Source organism: Toxorhynchites rutilus, chromosome 2 (assembly GCF_029784135.1).
Source record: "Toxorhynchites rutilus septentrionalis strain SRP chromosome 2, ASM2978413v1, whole genome shotgun sequence".
Taxonomy (NCBI): Eukaryota; Metazoa; Arthropoda; class Insecta; order Diptera; family Culicidae; genus Toxorhynchites; species Toxorhynchites rutilus.
In genome coordinates this window covers 9,996,975-10,005,556 of record NC_073745.1, presented here as the reverse complement: position 1 = coordinate 10,005,556, position 8,582 = coordinate 9,996,975, and positions in this window count along the sequence as shown.

The following is an 8,582-nucleotide window of genomic DNA, read 5'->3' as shown; positions in this document are numbered from 1 at the left end:
TCTCATTCAGTTTGCTATAACTGTGCAACGTAATGATTTCTTCGCTCGTTACTTACGCTCTCGAAAGCTTTGCCTCTCCGAACTTGGATTCACGACCAACAAACGTATTTTTGTGAACGAAAACTTGGGAGCCGCGGCGAGGGAACTACGAGCCAAAGCTCTACAAATGAAAAAACGAGGACAGCTAGTTAAAGTCTACACGAAGTTTGGTATCGTACATATCAAGGAGAGTGCTGATGGACAAGGAAAGCCTATTTTTTCGGAGAGCGATCTACAAGCTTCGCCATAACCTTTCCTATTACGTTTCTGTTTACTCCTATGTATTCCATTCCTCTGGTCCTATGACTCCCTTCCTAAAAGCTAAATGATGTTACTGCTGATGCTGATGCTGCCGATGTTCCTGTTGCTGCTGTTGCTGCTGTTGGTGTTGTTTTTGGGCTAGAAGTTTTCTTCAGTGCAATTATATTACCTGATTTTGTAGTGCTAATAGGTTAAATTGTTTGATTTCATTCGACATTCGCGTCGCTCATGTTTTTGAAAAGTTGAATTATGATTGAATTTTTGATGAAGATTATTATGCATTCTATTATAATCGTGCAAGTGCTCTCTACTTATTTTCTCTTATTTGCTAAGCTCATCTCCAATCCCTATGGCTAGTCATTACTATGATAATGCCTCCACGAATTTGTGCATACCGGGGACTGTTATGAAGTGTGCTCTTCATCCAGGAAAACTATCCGTGTGTAGTGTAAACAGTCAGAGTATTTGTGCTCGCAAGCTTTGCAAGTTAGATGAATTAAAACAAATATTAAAGCTCGCTGCGGTCGATATTGTATGTGTCAGTGAAACCTGGCTTAATGAACATATTAACGATTCTGTGTTAAAAATTGATGGATATAACATTGTTAGACAAGATAGAAAGGGGCGTCTAGGAGGTGGCATCATGGTGTATGTTAACGACAGACTTAAGTATAGTGTCATTGATTTTTCTTCATATTCACCAGGAACGCCATGTTCCGAGTATATAGCAATTGAAGTTTTACTAAACAATGAAAAGATTTTTTTAGCTACTTTTTACAATCCACCTGAAGTAGATTGTGCAGACATAGTCGATACCTTGCTGTCTCAATATGGGACAAAATTTGAAAATATACTTCTAGTAGGCGATTTCAACACGAATCTTCTTGATAACAATTCGGCTAAAACATCCAGATTTAAATCCATTTTATCCATTCATAAAATGTTCAGCTTTGGTTGCGAACCAACATTTTTCCATAGTAATGGTTCATCACAATTAGATTTGATGCTCTCTAATTGTAGATCACGCTTGCTTCGCTTCAATCAAATAGATTCACCTGTATTTTCGAATCACGATTTGATTTTTGCTTCACTTGATTTTGAAATAGTGTCCACTCCACCACAAGTCGAATATCTTGATTATTCCTCGATGGATGTAGATGGCTTACTTCAGGCATTTTATTCGTTTGATTGGACAAGTTTTTATCGGTTAAATGATTCCAATGAATTACTAAACTTTTTTAATTCAACAATTAAATATCTGCATGATCATTTTGTTCCTCTTCGAACATTTGTTCCCAATAAATCTAAGAACCCATGGTTCAATGATTCCATTTGTAAAGGTATTATTGATCGTGATTTGGTTTATAAGAAATGGAAAAATAGTAAAGATCCTAACGATCATAAATTATTCAAGATTCTTCGAAACAAAGTGACTATGCTCATTCGTCAAGCCAAACGAACGTATTATGATAGCTGGACTGACAATAATCTCCCTTCCAAAGAACTATGGAAAAGATTAAAAACATTAGGTTTTTGTCAATCAAAATCATCTTGTTCTGTACAATTTGACTCTAATGAGATAAATGAGAGTTTTGCTCGAAATTTTTCTGGAAATTCCCCTGAGAATAATGTCAATCAATTTGTAACAAACCGAAATTCATTTTATTTCAATTTGATTAATGAAGACGATGTCATAATTACTTTATACCATATAAAATCCAATGCAATAGGTCTTGATTCTCTTCCAATTAAATTTTTGAAAGCAATCATTTCGCTTGTGGCCAAACCGATTACTCATTTATTTAATTGTATCATAACTACAAGTGTTTTTCCTGACGAATGGAAAAAATCTAAAATAATTCCGATAAGAAAAAAGGCAAACATTAATAACATCCAAAATTTGCGCCCTATAAGTATACTCTGTGCGCTGTCCAAGGTATTTGAACGAATTATTAAACACCAAATTTGTCATCATATAAATCAAAATAACCTGCTAAGTTCGATGCAATCTGGATATCGTCCCCATCACAGCACAAAAATATATATGCTTTCTCCGACGCATCACAAAATCCGTGAAGTTCGACAGCTACTACATTTCGTCGCAGTCCTACCCATCGGGGAACTTGAATTCCGTCTAGACTTTTGAGGGATAGCCTATATTGTTGCCATTGTTCCTGGTGCCCAGCGGTCAGCGGCTCATCCCATTCGTAGTTCTGTTTCCACAGCTCCTGTATGAAGATTTTCGCTTGTATGATAACTGGACCCACAAGTCCAAGAGGATCGAAAAGGCGTGATACATCTGAAAGGACTGTTCGTTTGGTAATTATTTCTGAAAAGTTCCAGGCTGGAGTGTGGAAGCGGAAGCTGTCAGTAGATGTTTCCCAAACAATCCCCAATGTTTTCACTGCACAGCATGATGAATCCAACTGCAAAATAGAGCGGTCATCCGATAATTCTTTGGGTACATCTGCCAGCAACTCTTTGCAGTTTGAATTCCATTTTCGAAGCAAGAATCCTGCAGATTTCAATAACTGGACTGTTTCTTCTATCAATGTTCTTCCCTCGTCTACATTGTCTACTCCATACAGCAAATCGTCTACATAGAAGCCTTTTCTCAACGCTGCAGCTGCGGCAGGGTGAGTTTGATGTGATAATTCGGCTAGTCGCTGAAGGCATTTCGTGGCTAAATAAGGAGCGGATGCGGTGCCATATGTAACAGTCTCGCCACAATATTCTTTGTAAATGCTGATCATTTTCTTGGATTTGGACCATACGGTACATCTTGGCAATGTCTGCAACTAGCGCGTATGGATGCAGTCGGAAACGTAGAATTATGTCAATCAGCTCATCTTGAACAACGGGGCCAACCATGAGAGCGTCATTCAGAGAAATTCCCGTTGATGTGGGGCAAGAGCCATCGAATACTACACGGAGCTTCGTTGTGGTGCTGTCCGGCTTGAGAACAGCATGATGAGGTAAATAGTAGTATCTTTTGTTGGCAGCTTCTCCCTAAACTTCCTTCATGTGACCAAGCGCTTGATACTCGTGCATGAATTTCGTATACACAGCTCTTAACTCAGGATCCCTTGCAAAGCGACGCTCCAAACTCATGAACTGTTTCGTAGCAATCCCCTTTGACTCTCCAAGACGAATAATGACATCTCCTTTCTTTGGCAGTGTGACAACGAATCGTCCCGATTCGTCTCTGAAGGTTGTTTCGTCGAAGAGGTTCTCACAAGCAGACTCTTCTACTGAAAAAGTACTCGGTGATCGAATGGTTTCCAGTTCCCAAAATCGAGCTAGCTGATCATGTATTTCACTGTCTGAACATACATGCACCAGTGATTGCGATCCAAAACTGTTGGAAATACGACCGGAAACTATCCAACCGAATACTGTATCCTGTAATGTAGGGCCCTCCATTGCAGCCTTTCTTCGGCGTTCTCTCAGCAAGTCCATGTAGTACTCAGCTCCGATGATGAGATCGATTGTACTCGATACGAAGAATTGTGGATCAGCTAGGGATGCAGCTTCAGGAAGATCCCAGCCTGTAGGGTCGAAACTCGCAGTCGGCAATTCTACAGTTAACTTCGGCAACACATAGAACTGGATCTCTTCAGCGTACTGCGAAATTTCTCTGGAACGTGGACGAACAACGGCACGGACTGACTTCGTAGCAACAGACTGCGATGATCCAATCCCTTGGATGTTTAGGTGAACAGATGCTTGCTCAAAATTGAGTTTCGTAGAGAAGCTACGTGTCATCAGACAATGCTGAGAACACGAGTCCAGTAGTGCACGTGCCAGCATTGTGTTTCCAAAATGATCTTCTACTTCAACCAGTGCTGTTGATAGCAGGACGTCTTGTGTTTGTGTGACTGGGATGGCAACATAGCTTTGCCCGGGGGTGGCGTGTTGTGTGGTGAATTGTGGGTTGGAGATTTGCGAGGTAGTTGGGTATGCAGTATGTGTATGTGAATTCGAATTCTGATTACATGTTATGGATTGCGACTGTGGTGACTGTTGGTGTGATGTTGAAGGATTCGTTAACGGTTGTGGACCGGAGGATCTTGTTTGTTCGGAATGTAACATTGAGTGATGACGCTGTCGGCAATGACGACAGGCTCGGCTTGTGCAATTTCTAGCGAAGTGTCCTGGACGAAGACATTTTCGACATAATTTAAATCTATCCACAGCTTCACTTCTCTCGTTTATTTTCATTCGCTGGAATTTACTACACAGAAATGCTGAATGCCACGATTCGTTGCAGAATGGACACCGCTTCGATGATTTCACTGATGTATGACAAACTGCTCTTTTCACAGGTCGATGATCGGGTCTGGTGGGCTTCGGCGGGGCAACGGATTGTAGAACGGAGCAGTGATTTTGTAGAAAAGCGATCAGCTTCTGGTAGGTTGGCACTTCTTTCGAATTATGATGCGTCTCCCAATGCCTCAGAGTTAAAATCCAATAAAATCCAATCTTGAGCAGAGCATATATGCTAAAATCGTACTCCACTGTGCAGTTTTTTCACCAATTTTCTCTAACATGTGCAAATTTTTCTCGAATTCACCGACTAAATGGTTGAGTCCCTCATAACCTTCTTTACGCAACCCTTCCAATGCAAACAGTGAATCAAGATGCGCTTTTACGATTAGTTTTTTGTTCTCGTAACGACTCTCCAAAGCTGCCCATGCCACGCTGTAATTTGCCGATGACAAATCAATGGAATTGATCTCTTGCAGAGCATCTCCCGACAACGCTGATCTGAGGTAGGTGAATTTGTCGATCTCTGTTAGCTGCGTATTTACGTGTATGAGGCTGTGGAATGTATCACGGAAAGGTACCCAATCGCAGATTCTTCCAGTGAATGTAGGCAATCGTAATTCAGGAAGTTTTATCTTTGAAAAGTTTGGTCCAGCCTGCACAGTGGATTCTTCAACAGTGTTTCTCGAAACAACTCTTTCAGCTTGTAGTTCCAGAAGTCCCCCTTTCAATGTGCAGTAACGAGTCTCGAACTTCTGGATTACATCACAGCTTTCGTCCTCCAAACGCTGAAGCATTTCTTCCTCTGTTTCATGTTCTGTTGGCTCCGTCGACTTCTCCAGTAGCTGCTCGATTTTTCCACAGATTAAGTAGAATTCGTTGAAGAACTGCTCAAGCATCTGTAGTCGAACGCCCACTTGCCGGAAGTCCCGGTCAGCATCGTAGTCCTGGATGAATTGTTGTACTCCATCCAAGGTGCTCTGCAGCTGACGCTCACGCCTCATCAATGTTCGTAAATCGTTTACCATTGCTATTCACAGGACACTGCACTTTAACTACAATGTTAATACATTCGACAATCCACAAACGCATCCGACTTTATTGATGATACAACCAATCAAATTTGACAAAGTAGAATATAACCGTAGAATATAATCAGTCAACAATCCAATAATAATACAGAAATTCAGGGAATATTAACACAACTGCTGATTAAAACACTCGCAATTTTTCTTAAATTTTATTTATTTATTCTTATTTTTGTTATTTTCACCACACAATCGATCAAATGCGTCTCATGCAACACGCCACCTTACCCCGATGCTCTTTTTATACTTAGGTTGCCTTCCTATTCCAGTGAAATGCAGAATGACGAATTATCTGCAGACTGAACAGCTGTTTTGTCTATTGCTGCTATTTACTTTATAAACAATAGACACTCACGTAAACAAACACAGCTGTTCGGTAGCACACTTAGGGATGCTCGATATTAAGTTTCTCGATAAGTAACAGAATCAACAAGGTGAAACAGGAACCTTTTTCGTACATTTTCAAACATTATCACGCATGCGGTATTACAATGTTTTGCGCAATCAGTTGCTGTTACACGTGGCGTGTAAAATAAGATTTTAAGGTCGTAAGCTCATTCTCTTCCTATCCACGACCCTTTCTATTGTAACACTCTTTGTAAAGGTGATTTTATACTTGAAGCTCCTAAATGAATTTAATTAACGAAACATTATAATGTGCGGCTATTGAAATGTCAAGAAATAAGAAATGATGGGTTTGACAAAATATTTTTATAACGAGTTCTTTTTTTTTTGCACAGGTATTTGACTATATTATACTTGTTTTCAGTGTTTTAATATTGAACTGTAAAAATAACACGATGGACGCATGAGAAACTAATAACCGCACTCAACGATCGAGAACCTTGTCAGCCTTTTCGAGCGTTTTATGATTGTTCAAAAAACTATTACTTCTGAAGCAAAATTATGAATACTTGTGATAAGCTATTATTTATTCCGATGCCTGTAGTTCTAGTTAAAACAAATGTTATTATGCGACAGTGGTTTCAAGAGTGATGCACGAAATAGTAGCATCGCTTAGTTTAGAACGTAACAGAAATGTAAATTATCTCAATTTTAATTAAACATAATCCTAATGATTTCTGTCAGTGGGAGAAAATACGTCTTGTATTACAGCTCTTTTTCATTAGATTAGATTCATTCATCACAGTGATCAACACAAGGAACCTGAACTTTGTACCTAAAATCATTCGATAGTTGGTTCTACGATGAAGCCACATCCAACAAAGGAATGCTGGATTCACTTCTAAACCCCACGAATATGATCAAACTGTCCCGATGATGGCACATTAAAACGCAATAACAGGCCATTAAGCTCCGTTCTTCCCTGGAAGCGAACCCCAAAAATTTGAACCGGAATTGAAAAGAAGAACTACCCATGCCTAGGGGTAATCCAAAATGTTGATAATTTGCATTTCGAGTGGCTGTTCTTTTGTGGAAAACTCCGGCGAACGGCTGGCCTCCTCTACCCCTCCCCCACCATGAACCTTATCGAGATGGAATACCTGCTGAAAAATACGATCCAACAAGTCACTCTTCTATCCGCAAATTGAAGGGACAATAACTTCGGAAGGTAACCTATTTCAACTTTTGCAGAGACGAGCAAAACCACCACCACCATCACGTTCACCAGTGCAGATAGGGGGTTTGGGGCTCGGTCTCAATTTGTGGCTGAAAGGTATTCGCCGGTTGCCGAAACCAAAAGTTTTGCAGAGTCCGATTCCGACAGCGACTGTCTCAGGCCCCTGCCGCAGGGAGGGAAAAACAACGAGAGCGAATATTCTATACTGGGGAGATTAGAAATAATCGAAAAACTGTCCATTAAAGCGATAGAATCAATAAATTCTCCCGACGCACAAAACACAACCGGGTGGCTTAGGCCAAACGCTCGCCTCTCACTCGTTTCGGAACATTTGATTTTATCGAACTGCGGAGGGCAGTGGGGGCTTTTGGCGAGGAAAACTTTACCGGAAAAAAAAAATATATATATATATATATATATATAAATATATTTTCGATCGACTTACTGCAGAAGTAAATTTTGGTTCCATCCAAGCGCAAAATAATGGTTTATCTGATAGAGAAGGGAGCCGGAAGGGGAGCGTCCAGGAAACGAACGACGGATTGAACGATGTATAAATAATTGGGATTTTCTGCTATTAATTGGGGGCTTATGCCGGCAAAAGTCGCAAAAACTTTCCAAATTCCGGCCATGTGTATTATTAGAAAAGCAATTTCACCATGCGCTCCACCAGTTGCTTAATGTGTATCGACCGGCATCTTAAAGCCATTGTTGGATTGTTTTTATCTGGACCTGTTTGGATTACCCGACGTCATCGTCGCAATGATTATCACTGACACGGCGTCAGCAGGAATCGTATCCCTTTCGATATGCGGCCATAATGCTGGGAACGCTCGAAGCTACACGAAACTACGCTTGGGGTGAGTAAGGGAACTCAATGAATAAGCAAATAGACGGATGAATGACAGTGTATCACGATAATCGCAGCTGACAGTCGGTAATACTCAACGAGACCAGACCCCGAACCAGACGACGGCCGTTCGGAGCATCGAGCTGCCGTTGAGTTCCCTTACTTATGAGAAGGGTAAAGTGACTAATACATCATGATCATTATCATAAATGCGCACGTATAAATTAGATTTCATATTACGCCTGTCTCTTATCGGCAAAAAAGTTTGCTTTTTTGGTCCTGCAAAGTCGCTAACCGTAGGTGAAAGTTTCCAGGAATCTTTCGAAAACTTCCCGTCATGATTCGATATCAGGACGAAAAGAGGAGGACGCATTCATTTGAATAGGTTGACCTCTCCTCTCGTACTCACCCTGCTTCCGTGTCCCTCCGGAGGGATGGGTTTTCTGCGCAATAGATAGATGTACTCTCATTAATCATCCTGTCTGTCTGGACGATT